The sequence below is a fragment of the Adiantum capillus-veneris genome, chromosome 5 (assembly GCF_014529385.1).
Source record: "Adiantum capillus-veneris isolate H3 chromosome 5, ASM1452938v2, whole genome shotgun sequence".
In the NCBI taxonomy this organism is placed as follows: domain Eukaryota; kingdom Viridiplantae; phylum Streptophyta; class Polypodiopsida; order Polypodiales; family Pteridaceae; genus Adiantum; species Adiantum capillus-veneris.
The window spans coordinates 172,083,468-172,098,834 of NC_140935.1; positions in this window are offsets into that span (position 1 = coordinate 172,083,468).

Below are 15,367 nucleotides of genomic sequence, written 5' to 3' on the forward strand. Positions count from 1 at the left end.
GATTTCTCCATTCTTGGGCCTATCCTTTTAATTGCTTTTTGTATACATCGAGCAAAGATATCCTAGGCTACGTGATTCTTATTTTGTACATTTTTATCTAGCTTGTGGCCAAACTTTGGAAGAGGGCATCTTTGAAGAGGTGTTCTCTAGTGAGTAAGTTCTTCTTTGACTTGTGGGGGCATGGCCCATCCCCCTTGGATTTACTAAAATTCATGAAAAGCGGCAGGTGACATGATAAATTTGTGAAGTGACTACTTTCATTCCCATTGCCAACGGGATCCAATAAGCTTGGTGGGAGCAATAGCATCAGTCAAGTCAAGAGGCCATGTGAGCATATTGGAGACATGTAAGTAAATTCTAGTGAACTATTCCACGGACCAGTCAACCAAAGGTCCACCAATGCTCAATTCTCACACAAACTCTACCATTTTTCTTTCTTAGAGCCCATGTCAGCTCTTTGTAAAGCCCTTGATACAACCCTATTTTGAAATAATGGATGATTTGGTAATGGCATTTGTTTTTCTATTTGATGTCCAAATAGTATCCCCCTCATGTAGGTTTGATTATAGTAGCACTCACTCATCTCATGATTGGTCCATTTTTGCTCAAAGGCACACCATTTTATTCGTTGTGCTACTTGCGCTACTAGCTCATCTAGGTCTAGGTTGGTCATTAATTGAGACATAACCACTTGCCTTGTGTTGGTTTCACTAGATGCTAAAGGAGCATTATCCATAGTGATCTTTGTATCACCAATTTCCTCGCCATAGGCTTTACAATTGTCAACTAGGTATAACGCTTCTCTCGTGACTTGTTTAAAGGAAGTACATCCTTTTAAGTGCAAATATTTCTTGAGAGTTTCATTTTTCAAACCCTCTATGAAGAGAATTGATAATCTTTCATCCTGTGGTAACTCGCGTTCCGAACATCTCTCTATATATTGTTTGAAGCGTAGCGATGCTTCCTTCACTCTCTCATCTTCTTTTTGCTTGAATGCATAGATTTGGGACACTGTGTTATGCTTGATTCCCCTTTTAGAGAACTCCATAACAAATTCTTGCAACAATTGTTCAACGTTTGAGAAGGCATTTTTGTCCAACGGTTGGAACCAATTCAATGCTATCCCTTCCAAGGTTAAGCCAAATCCCTCATACTGTGTATGAAAATAAAATACTTGTTCGGCTCTTAACACTTGTTTGAACAAGGATGCATGCACGTATGGATCCCTTAATCCATCATACTTCTTCTTGACACATTTGGCCAATTGATATGGTCTCATTGGTTCTGGTTCAACCATGCATCTTAGCATGTTGGGGTCTTTCACAAAGACATCCCTCGTTCCTTCTTCTCGTCTTGGAGAAAATCCTGGTGGAATCCCCTTTGATATGCGCTCTAGCATCGTTTTTGGCTGAAAGTAAGTAGGAATCGGAGTATCCTTGTATATGTATCTCTCTAAGTCAATTGGGATGATAAGTCTGTACTCTCGTCCATACTTATCTACCATTAGAACTTGCACTCCCTGGTCATCTGTGTATGTGAAGGCATAGAGGTTCTTGTAGTCTGTCAACTCTTCAATGATGGAATCTAAACATCTGTAGAAGTTGTTTTGATCCCCAATAGGTAACCTATAAAGGCCATCATAAGTGTAATCCGTTAGAACTCTCGTGGCTTCATTGGTTTTGATGAACCTCACGTTGGGTTTGTTGATTAGAGGATGCTTCTCCTCTAAGTCTCCAGCAATTTCCACTTTTGCTCTTCCAAACTCCCGCATTTTATTTGATTGGTTTGGCTTTCAATGAGCTACATGATCACTTGAAAAATATCCATGAGCCATGCCTTGAGGTTTGGCTTGATATGATTGATAAGCCTCATGGTCTTGTCTCAATCCTCTTGTTATAGGTGTTGCAATATTTTTGGCTGTTTGTGTAGGTGGCATAGCTCTGAGTTGAGTGGGAAACCCTAATGATGGATGAGTGCTTAATTTTTGGGAGCTTCTAATTTAGAGCTTTTTAAAAAAGATTTAGGTCTTTTCAAGTTGTGGGCATAATTAGAAAAATCTTGTACAATTTTTTTTACTTTTCAATTTCATGAGACGACTTTTCATTTCTTATATTATTAACCTTCACTTTCCTAATTTATGTTCAAACTTCCAATTTCCATAGCCTTCCAATTTCCACCAATTTCCCATTGCACCTTTGAATGTTTCAGCCTAAAGTAATGAATTTTTTTTTCTTTCCCAAATTGTGGTGACTTTGATGAACTCTTAAAACAAACAATATAGTCCCATAATTTCATAGAATAGATTTTCAAGCTATAGGTTACCCAATAATAAATGTATTTTCTTAAAATATACATATGATGTGAGCTCAAGTGTTGATCTAGTGGAACATATGCATCAAAGTTGGTAGCATGGCATTGGGTAAAAAATTCCAAAGAAGCCATGGCTTGATAGTAACCTTGATTACAAAGAGAAAATTTTTCTGTGTACTTACACAACCATAGCTTCAGACACTCTTTGTTTTAAGAGGAAACGTAATCATCAAGGTTGGAGTCATCATCATTAATATGCTTAGTTTTTCATCCATAATATGCAGTATAGGGTGGTTACAATGTAGGTCTTTTCACCTCTAAAGACACAAAATTTAGGAAATAAATCCTCGTGTAGGTATGCAAAGCAAAAAAATGGAGATCTATCATGTTAAGGTGGCAAACAAGGGTGAGCAGTGTCCAAAGATATGCAAAAAAACCTATCGAGGAGATAGGTATGGAGTGAGATTGGAATTCCATTTTCAAGATTTACCACGTAAATTCACTGTGGGATGCACTTGAACACAAGTCTTTCCACTTGAACACGAGTCTTTCTCTACTTTGAAAGGCAAGGGCATGAGAAAAGCCCTCATTTAGCTAGTTGAAGGAAAATTGATTTCTCTTTTAGAGGGGACCTCAAACTTATTTATTAAAAAAGACTTATTGTGGTAGATCTTTAAGGGATACTCAATGCCAATGAATGTCTAGATTCTTCCTTCCACTCAAGGTGAAAAGAAACAACTAAAACACAATTTTTTTATAAAGGCTAGTAACCCACATTTAAACCTTAATTGAGGTAGGTTAGTTCCAAATACTTTCTAGAATTTCTTGGACATTTCTTATTTGTTGGTGTATTTTGATTGTTTGTTAGAGGGCTGGAAAGGGTAGACCACCCCACCATACAAGGTATAAAATTATATGAGAATTTATTAGGTAGGACAATACATAAAGATGGTACAGAGTCAAAGCCTAAGCTTTTGGAACTAAAGTCCCAAGTCCATGTCTTACACTTGTCGTACATGTATACGTGTCCTTTCATATGTATGAAATGATGGTACCATAGCTTTTTTATCTCGGCATTCAAGTTCTATTACACTATGTATGTATTCAATGTTTCGTTTTTAATTTTTTTAGATCTACATTAGTGTTAGGAAATAAGACGTAGCTAAATAGATAATTGAGTAGATTACTTAATGGAGAGAGACAGATTTATATACACGAGATTATAGAGTAGAGAGAGAGAGAGTGTGTACACATGATATACGTGGTTCACCCAATGTGGGCTACGTCCACGGGAAAGCAGCCACTCAATGGCTTTAGTACTTCAAAACAAGAAGTAGTTTACAAAGGGATTATACCCTTAATGGAGCTCCCACCTTGCTTCACTCTCACCACCTCACACTCACCTTGTTGCATCAACTTCACACTATGAAATGTGTGTAGAAATAGCCTCCTTTTATAGGCCAAAAGGGCTGCCCTCTCTTATGAGAGATAGCCATGTGTAGCCGCCCTTGTGCGAATAAGTCCAAATCGGACCCTCCAATCCGCCCATGTGTGGCCGCCCTTGAGAAGACAAGTCCGCTTTTGAATTCGGCCACCGGCCACCGGCCATTGACTTCCGACCACCGGCCATCGGCCATTGACTACTGGCCACCGGCCAACCGACCGGTTGTTTTCCGGCCAGTTTCCGGCCGCCGTCCGGCCATAATATTCCGGCGAAAAAGAATTTTCCGGCAAAAAAAAGTCTCAGGGGCCTTCGCCCCCGAGGCCTTTAAAGTTGCCCTTGATTCTTGTCCGTGAAAATTTTGGTTTCCGGTGAGTGATTTTCCTTCACGCACGATGGCTTCTCCTCATAATGGAGGCCTTACAAATGTGAGCTTTTACCACAGAAAATTACAAGGGTAAATCAGGCTCCATACTTAACAACTAGGTGATCAAAACCATCAGTAGCTAGAGTTGCATGCAATGTCGTTTTCATTGCATCTATCAACAACTTACTTTTTAAAGCCATACTAACAAATGTAATTGGAGATATTATATTGACTCAACAAATAATGAACAACATTCCTTAAGTACTACATGTGACTTGAGGAGAAAAAACTCCCCAAAGGGTGGTGTATAATTCATAAGAAAAAGTCCCTCTTTATCTTTATCTAGTAGATTCATCCAAAGGTAGGGTCTATTTTGCCCCTAGATAGCACCACCAAAGCAATTGATGTAGTGCATGTTTCCATTCTTTGACTTGGACAACTGTCCCTTCCCTTGACCCTATTAAAATATATATTCTCATTTCTTTCATGCATGATATGATTGAACTGAGCTAACACAAGGATTCTCCCAAGACACAAAGGTTCAAATAGCAGTATCTAGCTATTTGTGTGCACACAATCATTGCTTGGTGCTGAAATTGTCTCCCTCTCAAAACCAAACCATTCCTAAAGAAGAGTAACTTCCATGTCCTTTATACCCATTTGCAGATCGACCATGGGAAGGACAATCTTTAAATAGATGTGAGGGATCCTCCAAAGCTACTTTGCACCCAAAGAAAGTGTTTGTGCCAACCCCTTTGGTAGAAATAATATTCATAGTAGGGATAGGATGCACAACACCTTCAAAGTGATTATCTTCATTGAACTTGCCCATATTTTACTTTCCAAATGTTGTTCATACTTTTTAGCCATGTCTCTTCTGACCAATTAACCCTCCACAATTTGATGAGTAGAGTGATCTATTCCACATTATGAATTGCACATAATTTCTAAGACTTTACTAATCATTATCCTTTCATTTTAGATTCAAACTATTTTGCACCACAAATTAGTCTACATCCTTCAACGAGTAGTTGTCATCATTCGAGAAATGTTGTAGCTTGGAGATACCTTTGTTACTGATCACCAAGTTCCCTCCAAAGGGTATTCAAGGCTCCTCATCATAACTTAGAGATCCAAGGGACCTATGTAAGATGGAGCACTTGAAGTATTTGAAGGTTTCTGTCCCTTCTAGTGATGATACCTCTGTTGCTTTTTCTGAGTGTCCCTTCCATGCAACCCCTCTAGCTTTCAAAAAGTCTTATTTGGAGCTAGAATTTTCTCATAAATTTTAGCATCCATGAGAGAAGGGTTCTACTTTATCTTGCCTTTGATTTGGTAAGGATACTACTAGCTTTGCACACATGACTTAAATTGCATGTAGTTTTGAGTTCAATATCACAATGTGACATAGGTCCTAGGGTCTTACCACCCATTCTCATTTCACCCCACTACCATCTCTTGTGTTATTTTTTCATAGGAGCTACTTAATAAGCCAAAAAAATTCTTTCCAATCACATTTGGCCATTTTCAAAATAGGTGAGACAAGATGTAAAGATACAAGTGGATGTGAACCAGATGCAAAGGCTAGTAGGGATAAGCAGGCAACCTTGCTTGATTGATCTCTTCACTTCAAACATTCCTACTATATTGTGGCCAATGTATCAACAAATTAAACATGAAGGCAGGTAGCAACAACATATTAAGTTAAAAAAAAAATATTATCAACTTGGGAGAAATTAATGTTATCAAACAAACTAACCTTTTTTCTTGTACATGTGAAACCATTTGATCCCATGGTAGGAAAAGGGCTAAAAACCTACCTTTCTATTGAGTTAAAAGACATTTTCCTTATCAGCCTACAAAAAATTACATCCCGATCATGTTTATCATGTGTAAATAATCTGGTCTAATTCTCTCTCTCTCTCTCTCTCTCTGTGATCAAACCTTAGCAAAATGGATGTGTCTGTCAGAAATTGTGATTGATTAAGGAAGAGCTACTAGCTTTTGGGGAGATAACCTTTGCATTGATTTTTGTATGATGTCAACTCAAAAACTGAAGAAAAATACTTGATCGATTTCAATTTTATTAGTAGGAATCTTTTGAGATTCCACTCTCTCCTCCCGATTAAGCCCACCTTCACCTTATGGCCATGTTACCTTGCACCCCTCATCTCGTGCCCAACATGTCGTCTGACAATCCTCACAAGCAAGGAGGATTCCTACCCATTCTTAAATAGCCTATCGCATTTCTCCCAGGCAGTGTGCGACACACATTTCTCCCAATAATATTCTTCTTTGTTGCATATATTACTAATTCAGTGATGTCCCTATCATCAAGCACCACCACAAGACACACACACACACACACACACACACACACACACACACACACACACACACACACACACACACACACACACACACACACACACACACACACACACACACACACACACACCTCCAAACTCAGTCGCCTCCTTCCCCCTTGGGCCGCGTCCCTAGATCACTTGTAGTGACCAACGCATGTCACCTCGGCCTTTGACAAACCACCCCCCCCCCCCCCCCGGAGACACACCTGGCTCCCATGCTGCCTTCCCCTTGCCACTTGTCATCCATTCCCTTTTCTTTTCAAACCCACAACGGGGATCTCTTGAGATTCTCCCTTTAAAAAAATGGTTCCTCCCCTACTGGGTTTCTTATTTGTCACCTCTAATGGGCTTCCAATAGGTTCAAATGCTAGACGAATAAACTAGGGTAATGGGCACGCAGAGTGCGTGCGGACGGATTGCGTGCTCAAACACCTACGTGGCTATTTTTTCATGGAAAAAAAGCATTCCGATTTTGGCGAATAAAACTATATTTTAGCATATTTATACTATTTTCTTGCAAAGTTCAAGTGGAAATTGGTTTTCCTCCCTTCTCAATTGACTTTTTTGAGGTTCCAACTAGCTCAAGGTTAAGCCGAGAAAAAAATTTCTGCGTTCATGTGAATCTACACCTACTTTATTATAAATTTTTTTTCATAGCTTGAGCTCACTGTTCGTCTGCGCGCGCGGACGGATAGTGAGCTTGGATAGTGAGCGCGGCTATGGAGGCAAGTATGGTTATGTACACCTACCACTGCGATATGGCAGAGGAGCAGCAGGAGGTGAGCACAGCTATGGAGGCGGGCGGCATTTTCAAGGAGTTTGTGGGTCGCGATGTTGCGCTTCAGGCCCAGATTAACAAATTCCGCTCGACTCAGAGCACATGCATCTCCTTTGATCAGCTCCTCACAAGCATTCGGCAGGTGGAAGGGGGCTTGCCCGAGCCTAACAATTGCAAGCAATGTGCGGCTCCTGACACAACAGAGTTTCACAGCTGGGCTCATCCAGGTGAAGGACTTGCGACGCAGGTGCATGCACTCAGTGGTTGGGGACGTACAGCTTGTATGTGCCCGCAGTGGGGGCAGTAGACGCGAAGCTGCAAGAGCTGGTGGCGGTGGTGGATGCAGATGGGAGGGAAATCGGGGTGATGGTGGAGGGGTTTGAGGAAGACCCAAGCAGGCCGGTGGAAGTGGAGCTGACCTCCATGGATCAGAGAAGGTGGCTGTTTGGAGCTCTTGTTTATTGCAGTGATCTGTCAGGTACGTTAGTAAAGGTAAACGATCTTAGAGCTGGTTCAGCCTTGATTTTGGCAGGCATGGCAACAGAGGGTGTTTCCATTATAGAAGGGGCAAGCCATGTGGACCGAGGCTATGAAAGATTTGATGAGAAGCTTAGAATGCTAGGAGCTAATATAGAGAGATTATAGTATGTCTCATCGATCGTCAGATATTTTGGGTAACATGTAGCAATTTCAGAGGTTCAGGAAGCAGCAACTACGAAGAGGTTTTCTGTTAGCAGACCTCTTGAGTGTCAAAATTTAATTGGAGTTTCCATTTGGGTGCTCTTGGCATTAATTTCTTCCAAGTTATGGCAAGCCATTACATTGCATTTTTCCTCTAGAAAGCCATCAATAAGTCTGTATAAAACTGGTTATTTTTCGAAAGGCCATTAAATGATGATGTTTCAGGAATCAGCTATTGCGGTAGTACTGATGAGGTACAAAATTTGAGGAGTTTGTTGGAAACAATTGTATGTTGTGCCAAGAATGTACAATATCAAGGCGATTCTGATTCAAGGGTGGACATTCAAAATTCTAATTTCTTTTCATGTAAACAATTGAAATCTTGTTGACGTTTTAGTTTGTCAATGGGTTATTTTGTTTCACAGACTTACATACGCACTTAACTTGATTTCCCTTTCATTTTAAATGTTTTAGCATGCCAGCCACTTAGCATGTTTTAGCATGTTTCAGACCTAGGATGCCTTTGTGTTGTATGATGGGCGCCCCTCCTTTCCATTTGATCTCAAAGGGCTTTTTTTACCTTCGAATTCAATTCTCACTCCTCCTACCTCTCAAGTGATTAGGTAAGCTCTTAATTGTTGCGATATTAGATTTAAGCTCTATGCTCAACTTTGATGCTAAGTTGTATGGAATCCTAATTCAGGTCATTTTTAAATCACGCCACTTCCACAAGAAGATTTAGAGATATTCTCATGTAGGAAAATGGAGTCTTTTTCAGTGTTTTTCATACAATGCATAACATCATGAGCTTCTACTCGAGAGGCACCACATATCTAGCTAGGTACGATTGGGGATAGGGGACCACCGACAGTCCCCACCCCCCAATCATACCTAGCTAGGTATGCAATGCCTCCCTTATAGAAGCTGATGATGTTGAGGTAAGTCACAATGTGGGAATTATTGTGAGAATTTGTCCAAAATTTCTTGTGAGAGGGAAGAGGAGGTGATGATGTTTTTAGAAATGCTTGATGCCCTCCAAATTACACTGGAAGACACAAACTCTTTAAATTTTATATGAACATTATTAGCCAGTGAAGTTAAGAAAAACCTCCATGTGAAGATAAAAATTGATATATTTGAAAGACACTTAATTTTGTTTGTATTCTCACCTTTGAATTTGAAATTCACAAGATAATTTTGAAATCTATAGGTGGTACCGGGAAACATGCGTCTTAAGTTACGATTGGGTCACTTTGAAATTGAAAATTTCCGCTTGAGAGTAAGAGGAAGAGAAAATTTGCGTTTGGATTTTGAGAAAAATAGTGTAAAAATATATGAAAGTAGCTCTTTACTTTTTCAAATTATCCTTTTGGAGAACCTAGGAAAAGAAATTAAAGGTGTTTCCAAACACGGTTGGTAAGACATTTGAACTATTTTCTAGACCTAAATGCAATAGATGCATAATAAACCTTTTCGAAGTCTACCACGTCTCACTCTAGTCAACCTCAACTGCTCCTACCAACAACCTCATTTGACTAGCAAATGCCAAAGTCGACGACACGGAAGCGTCGAGACCCGAGACCAGAGAGAGAGAGAGAGAGAGAGAGAGAGAGAGAGAGAGAGAGAGAGAGAGAGAGAGAGAGAGAGAGAGAGAGAGAGAGAGTCTCCTAAACCAATCAACCTTGGCAATGAAAAACTGAGTGTGTGATACAATGTAGGCAAGGGGTTGCATATATAGCAACCTCAGTAAATTGCCATACTGGCTAGACTTCGACAAATAAGTAAAATAAATACCTAAAGGCCAAAAATAAATAATGGGATCACATTGGGTAGTTCACTTGAGATGCCAAAACTCTAACACCCTTTCTGTAGCTCATAGAGGACATAAATAGTGAGACCAAGCTAATGAAGAAGCTATCATGGATACCCTAGCATCACCGGTTGTGCTAGATACTCCTCCGATTTGTTACCCTCAACTTTGTACCTTAGAAGAATTCCATCTTGAGCATCGGTTTCCTTTTAGAAAGATGGAACCTATAGACCACACCAAATCCAAGATTCCCCATTCGTGAATTGTGAACACATCATGTCCAAAAAATAATTCTCCAAGATAATGAACCATGGAACACATTTTGTCCATGATCCGACCAACAACAATGGATGTGCCTACCGGATGCATGTGCCTTGAACTCCAACCTTTGTGTTCAAACAGTAGTGCCTAGGTCATAATGAGTGGGATGCAACAATATTGAATACCTTCGAGAGAAATTGTGATGAATCGAAGCTCTTAACATGCCATGTGTCACAAGAGGCTTATCTATTCTACAACATCTGTTTTGGTGGCTTGACATCTGAGTTCAGAGTAAAATAGTTCAAATTGGAGGATCCAAAGTTCTTATTTATAGTTACATACAATGCTCATAATTTTTTGTTTGGATTTAGCTACTTCGATAGAGTTTTATTAGTTATAATGTAACTAAAAATAAAAATGAAAAAAATGATTAGGATTATCCTTAAAAAATAAGCGATGCCATCTTTGAAGTTTGATGCTTGCGGCAATTATGTGCCTACATGTTCCAGTTTGTAGCGTGAATACCCAATCAAAGATAGAAATATCCGTGACCCATAAAAAAACAAGCAAAAATACCCAGAAACAAGGAAAATGCCTATCATATATCAACCCTAGTCATATATACTTGAAAAGCTTATTTAGGGTATTTCATCCCAAAATCTTGTAGCCTTCAAAATCTTGATAGGGTGAAGGGGAGCCCTAAACACATGACGGACACATTTTCTCTATGCTACTCCTTTTAGCATTGATAGGTGCGAGGATAAAGAGGTTTCTATAACATAAGGCTTGATGGGATCAACAATTTATAGACTGTGAACAACAACAATAATTGTTCTCAAGTGTATCTAAAGCAAGAACTAGTGGTTGAAGTGCAATCCTTAGAGGTAAATTTACTATATTTCAATAGCTTTATAGTTTGAAATTCAATTCTTGGTGGAGACTTGCGAGAGAGAGAGAGAGAGAGAGAGAGAGAGAGAGAGAGAGAGAGAGAGAGAGAGAGAGAGAGAGAGAGAGAGAGAGAGAGAGAGAGAGAGAGAGACATCAAGGGTTTCTTTGTAGATTAAGTGTATGGACTAGCATATAGAAGGATAAGCTAGCAAGGGTTGGCAAAATAAATCTTTAGAATTTTTTTGATTGGATAAAAATATAGGACATCTTCCCAAATATAGGACATCTTCCTAGAAAAGACACTCATGTTATACCAGAGAAAAGACACTCGTGTATAAAAAACAAGTATATAAAAAGCTGATTGTGTGGGATAGAATCCAAAAACATCCTATTGAATATAACTTTGCATGCAGCTTAAAATATCAATATGAACTAAAAGAATGTCAAAAGGCTGTACATTTGGGAGAATTCTTGTGTGTAGAATAAGCCCAATTGAGCACATAATTGAAAAAGATCTAAATTTGTGCCAAAAGCTCTAAATTAAAAGCTTACAAAATTATTATCCCCATGATGGATGAGTTGTCATGTTTAAGCCTCACTCAATACTCTCAAGATGGCCCTTGATAAGAACACCCTGGCTTAGTGCACACAATCCCTTTTTGCCCCTGGTCAAGTCTCTCAAAAGTCGGGAATTTATGACTTTTTGGTCTTGGGGTACCCTAAAAGTTTGGATTTAGGAAACCTAGAAAAATTCAGCTCTAAAACCAAAACTGGTCTTGGGGTACCCTAAAAGTTTGGATTTAGGAAACCTATAAAAATTCAGCTCTAAAGTTGAGGTCTAGGTGTGTGCTATTGTCCGCAAGCTTTCTTCCTAGCTATACCTGACTCAATTTGGAGTTGTCTATCAAAAGTTAGAGCACTTTTAGTGAACTGCACTTGAAACAGCACTCAAGACAGTCTCAGGACCAGAACACAGGAACTTTGGCTTGTATCTTGGCTTCGAGAGGGTATTTTTCACTCAAACTTGAGATTTGGGATGTACTCAAGTAGATCTACAAACTTATGAAGTCAAATACCCTCACTATGTAGAGGTACACCGATCGCGATCGTTGACCCCATGTCATAGATTTGGAAGATTTTTGCACAGTACCTAGCCCTTGATGTCTTGATACCAAGTGTCTTTGTATTTTTGAATTTGGAGATGTTTTGACCTTTGAAAACCCAAATCCCAGGTGGTTTTGCAGTTATTGGCCTGATTGTGTAACTGGGACTTTTGACCACTTTCTTTTGCTTTTTTGACCTTGCTCCTTTTGGAAAATATGTTGCACTAGATGTCAACTACCTACTCATAAATTTTCAATCCAAAATGTCACTGAGGTACACCGATCGCGATCGTAGTTCCAGCTCCTTTTTGCCTGAAATTTTAGGAGTTGATAGACAAGGGTATGAATAGTCTATTCCCAAACCCACTTTGCATTTGGATCACAAAAACTTGAATTTTCTCAAAATTTTGGTCTGAAGGATCAGTGATCATTGTTTTCCCTATTTGACAACTGTCTTTTGGTTTTTTGACCCTGGTTCTTTTGAGAAAGTTGTTTGTCTAGTTATCAGCTACCTACTCACCAAGTCTCAACTCAAAATGTCACTATGGTACACCGATCGCGATCGTAGTTTGGAGCCCAAATTGGATGAAACTTGTGGATATGGTAGACAATGATGTGTACAGTCTACTCCCCAAATCTTTTTGAATTTGGATAAGAAAAAGTAATGTTTTCACCAGATCTTGGTCTATTGCAGTGGTTTTCTGACTGTCTACTGTTTTTGGCTATTTTGGTGATTTTTTTGAATTTTGAAAACTCCTGGTATCTTATATAACCTAGGTGTATGTGTGGGTAAAGTTTGGTCAAAATCTGGCACTGAGGTACACCGATCGCAATCGTAGTTCTGAGCCCAAATTGGATGAAACTTCACCAGCTTGTTCACTAGGCTATTTTAAGACTACTTGCTAGACACTTTTGTATTTGGACTCAAAAAAGTCAAGAATTTGCAGTTTCTTGTTCTGAAGTGCCTGATTTTCCTGAATCTGTCAATTTGACTTGATTTTGGTGTTTGTTTTGGGATTTGAAAGCTATCTAGGGTTGTCCTGTGTACAGGCTATCCCTCTGTATGGTTTCTTCCCAGTTTTGATGTGTTTTGGTCTACTGAAAGTCAATTTCTATGCCAGTTTAGCAGTTTTTGACTTGGATCTGTAATCAATGGTTTTGACCAGTTTATTGTGGTTTTTGACCCTAGGTCCTTTAGAATTTTATGTTTGTATACACCTAAGGATCCCACAGATGAAATTTGGTCAAAATCTGGCACTTAGGTACACCGATCGCGATCGTAGTTCTGAGCCCAAATTAGACCAAATTTGGCATTCTTGTAGACACTGATGTTTTAAGGCTATCCCCCAAGTCTTTTTGCATTTGGATCACCAAAAGTCAAGATTTTACAGTTTCTGGGTATGTCAGGCTAGTTTTACCCAAGTGGCCTGATTTCCTTGATTTTTGATGTTTTTGGTTGTGGTTGCTTTAGACAAACTTGTTTAGAATCTTATCAGGAAGGCACATGTCAAATCTTGTACAATTCTAACACTGAGGTACACCGATTGCGATCGTAGTACCAGAGCCAAATCTGATGAAATTTTACAGGCTCTCTCTGACAAGTATTTCCCAGTGTTTGGTGCTACCACTTTGTGATTTGAATCAATTTTAGCTCTGTTTGGTCAGATTTTCTAATTTCAGAGTTTTATGGCCCTTTTGCCAAAGTTATGGTTTTCTGGTGTTTTTGACTCTATCTTTTGCCCCAAATCTGACTAAAATGTGATTTACTTATCCTACTCCTAAGTAAAGAAATGAAAGAACATAAGAAAATGAATCGAACAAAACAAACAGGATAAAAAACGGATGATGGATCAATACTCAATCAATACAAAGAAATTTGAAGAGAAAAAATGCTTAAAGCAACCTCACTCACAACTCCCTATATCTCTCAAGAGTGGATCTAGCCAATCCACCGACCCTAGACTCCATTAAGCAGTAAACCCCTGTCTAGATGCTTCACTGAAATGTAAATGGAATGGAAATTATCTTTTGGAACAATAAGAAAACTCTGAATATGCACTCGGTCACTCATCACCTAAGATTCATTCCCCGGCAACGACGCCAATGTTTGCGGCTCGCCGTGACGGACGTCCATAGCATAGCTCTCAAGCATCAGCATAAAATTATCGATACAGGGGAAGCGACTCGGATGAGGCATGGAAACTCATTAGGATGTCAACCCTAATGAAGTGAACTCGAAGAGATGCAACTACTAACTCTACAAGAAAATCAAATGCAGTAAAGCCAAGTAATCTGGCTATGTCCTTCTACAGAGCTCTACAATCATCACGCCCGTTCACCATGCAAATCATATCGGAATTGCACGAAACTTGAAGGGAAGCTACAGGGGACTATCAGGAACATATCCTATCACTGTCACAACATTCTGGGAAGGTACAAGGATCGAGATTTTTTGTCCCAAAGTACGCAAAAACAGTAAACAAATGATCCTAAAGGGTCGTTTTTAGGTCCCTAAAGCCTCTCCTAGGGTCAAAACAACATAAAATACGCATATAAACACTCAAAACAACGATTTAAGGCCTAACGGATGCGTTTGAAACCTTCACCGAATCTTGAATGCTTATACTTGAATGAAAGAGCAGAGTAAGAGGAACACAATGCAAGAAACAAAACTGAATTTGGATTATCGTAGCCACAGAAGCGATGATTACAAGTTGGAGCAAAGAGGTAGCTCTCTGTGCGTAACGCAATAGTCACTTATCTTCAAAAAATAATGTCCCTTTCCCACTAACCTTAGTGTATTATATACCTAGGGCTTTCTAAAGTGGCCGGCGGCCAACTTCTCATGGACCTTTACATACATCATTGGAAAAATTACATCTTTGACTTAGACTTGACATGGACGATTGTCATTAGGCTTTTACAGGGTTTGATGTATTAAACATCGAAAAAATAATGTGACCACATCAAAACTTTGGCCGACTGACCCAACAGACGCCTTGGCTAGGTGGGCACTTGTATGTTGTTATCACCTCCAAACAGTATTGCATCCATCCAATGCTCAAGACATTGCTTTTAGCATCCTTTGAACTTTTTTGTTTGCCTTCCATGCAATTGTAGGAAGTCTATGTGAGGGGTTTTGACACATCTGTATCATGTACTGCACAACGCTATCCATTCGCATAACCTCAGAGATCCCAACTGAAGAATTAGGATCATATATGGTGTTTGTGTCTTAACTTGGAGAAATTTTGTAAGAAAACACTTCAAACATTCTCAAACTCTTTCCAAGTAGACTTTTATATGCTACCGTCCCACCTTTCAACTCCAAAAAGAAGAACTGGTGTCACCAATGTGTC